The sequence below is a fragment of the Styela clava genome, unplaced genomic scaffold (assembly GCF_964204865.1).
Source record: "Styela clava unplaced genomic scaffold, kaStyClav1.hap1.2 HAP1_SCAFFOLD_30, whole genome shotgun sequence".
Lineage (NCBI taxonomy): Eukaryota > Metazoa > Chordata > Ascidiacea > Stolidobranchia > Styelidae > Styela > Styela clava.
This window is the reverse complement of record NW_027556480.1, coordinates 50001-52500: the sequence shown is the minus strand read 5'-3', so window position 1 is coordinate 52500 and position 2500 is coordinate 50001. Positions and strand designations below refer to the sequence as shown.

The 2500-nt window shown below is 53.9% G+C and overlaps 2 non-coding genes across 2 annotated transcripts in view; both read right to left on the bottom strand.

Annotated features, from left to right (window-relative positions):
* Window positions 1-8, bottom strand: part of LOC144418725 (5.8S ribosomal RNA) — a 154-nt gene extending 146 nt beyond the window's left edge. The window contains exon 1 of the ribosomal RNA XR_013473632.1: window positions 1-8. This exon is cut by the window's left edge and continues 146 nt beyond it. This is a non-coding gene — a ribosomal RNA (5.8S ribosomal RNA).
* A 298-nt stretch (window positions 9-306) lies between these two features.
* Window positions 307-2116, bottom strand: LOC144418737 (small subunit ribosomal RNA). The gene has a single exon (XR_013473644.1). It is a non-coding gene; the product is annotated as a small subunit ribosomal RNA (ribosomal RNA).
* Window positions 2117-2500: the final 384 nt, after the last annotated feature.

Sequence of the window (2500 nt, the reverse complement as noted above, 5' to 3'; positions counted from 1 at the left end):
TAAGAGTCGTCCTCGACGTTTCGCCCGGCGCCGAAGCGCGCGGACGTCACACTGTGGGATCGACCACAAAACCACCACCGACAACAACTGCACAAAAACACCAACAAACGGCGCCGAGCGACCGCCGGGCTGGGCCGGCGGCACATCGAGCGCGGTGCCCAGAAGCCACCATCGCACTCGGCTGCCTTGCTATGCCAACGTGTTACGCGTGTCGCACGGGGCGGAACCCCGATTGACGGCCGCCCTCTCGGCGGCACTCAAAGACAATTCAGTGCGCGGTCGGCCGGGGCCTACCACCACCTTCGGTAATGATCCTTCCGCAGGTTCACCTACGGAAACCTTGTTACGACTTTTACTTCCTCTAAATGATCAAGTTTGATCGTCTTCTCGACACGCCGACGCGGCCGTTGCCAGCCGCGACGGGGCCGATCCAAGGATCTCACTAAACCATTCAATCGGTAGTAGCGACGGGCGGTGTGTACAAAGGGCAGGGACGTAATCAACGCAAGTTGATGACTTGCGCTTACTGGGAATTCCTCGTTCAAGGGAAACAATTGCAAGTCCCTATCCCAATCACGAATGAGGTTCAACGGGTTACCCGGACCTTTCGGCCTAGGTTAGACACTCGCTGCTTCACTCAGTGTAGCGCGCGTGCGGCCCCGGACATCTAAGGGCATCACAGACCTGTTATTGCTCAATCTCGTGTGGCTAAACGCCACTAGTCCCTCTAAGAAGTTAGACGCCGACCGAGAAGGTCGCGTAACTATTTAGCATGCCAGAGTCTCGTTCGTTATCGGAATTAACCAGACAAATCGCTCCACCAACTAAGAACGGCCATGCACCACCACCCACAGAATCAAGAAAGAGCTCTCAATCTGTCAATCCTACCTGTGTCCGGGCCGGGTGAGTTTCCCCGTGTTGAGTCAAATTAAGCCGCAGGCTCCACTCCTGGTGGTGCCCTTCCGTCAATTCCTTTAAGTTTCAGCTTTGCAACCATACTTCCCCCGGAACCCAAAGACTTTGGTTTCCCGGAAGCTGCCGGAAAGGTCGTCATGGTAACGCCTCCCGATCGCTAGTTGGCATCGTTTATAGTCAGAACTAGGACGGTATCTGATCGTCTTCGAACCTCTGACTTTCGCTCTTGATTAAAGAAAACATTCTTGGCGAATGCTTTCGCAGTAGTTCGTCTTCCGCCGATCCAAGAATTTCACCTCTAACGGCAGAGTACGGACGCCCCCGTCTGTACCTCTTAATCATTACCTCGTGCTCCGAAAACCAACAAAATAGAACCGAGGTCCTATTCCATTATTCCATGCAACACTATGCAGGCGAACAGCCTGCTTTGAACACTCTAATTTTTTCAAAGTAAACTTATCGGCCACCGCCGACACTCAGTCAAGAGCACCGACGGAGAACCGAAGGTGAGGCGAACGCAACCAGTGACACGCCTTGCGACGGACCGGCGGCGCTCGCCCAAAATCCAACTACGAGCTTTTCAACCGCAACAACTTTAGCATACACTGTTGGAGCTGGAATTACCGCGGCTGCTGGCACCAGACTTGCCCTCCAATGGATACTCGTTAAGAGTTTTAGGATGTACTCATTCCAATTACAGGGCCTCGTTAGAGTCCTGTATTGTTATTTTTCGTCACTACCTCCCCGTGTCGGGAATGGGTAATTTGCGCGCCTGCTGCCTTCCTTGGATGTGGTAGCCGTTTCTCAGGCTCCCTCTCCGGAATCGAACCCTGATTCCCCGTTACCCGTTATCACAAAGGTAGGCACGTAGCGTACCTTCGACAGTTGATAGGGCAGACACTTGAATGATACGTCGTCGGTGCAGAGACCGTACGATCCGCGTGGTTATCCAGAGTCATCAAACGTCACAGGACGAACCCGGTCGGTTTTGATCTGATAAAAGCGCGCCTCCCGAAGTCGGCGCTTAATGCATGTATTAGCTCTAGAATTACCACAGTTATCCACTTCGCTTACGAGACCAAATAAACCAAGACTGATTTAATGAGCCATTCGCAGTTTCGCTTTACGAGAACTCGTACTTGCACCTGCATGGCTTAATCTTTGAGACAAGCATATCACTACTGGCAGGATCAACCAGATAGCTGCGACAGCTGCGCTCGGCCCTTGCTGGGCCGCCCGGCGCGTGCTCGTCGCATTCGTTTAAGACCGAGGCGATCGCCTGCGGCCGTACTCAGCTTCGACAGTCGCTGGCCGCGACGTCCACGCTCTCGCCGGCAGTGCCAGGCGGAGCGATTTGCGTTTTTTCTTTGCTCGCCCTCTCTCGGGCTCGATCCATTCAGTTTCGCACAAACAAGAGCTCTGCCGGCCGCCTGCAGCGGTGCCTAAAACCCGGGCATAACAATGCGACCGTTCTGCTAGGCCGACAAGCGCTCAAGCCAGACGCTCGATCGAACGCCCCCTACATATTAGTCGAGACAACGGCTCGCTCATTAGCATCGCGTTTGTACTTTAACTTTTTTTGGCT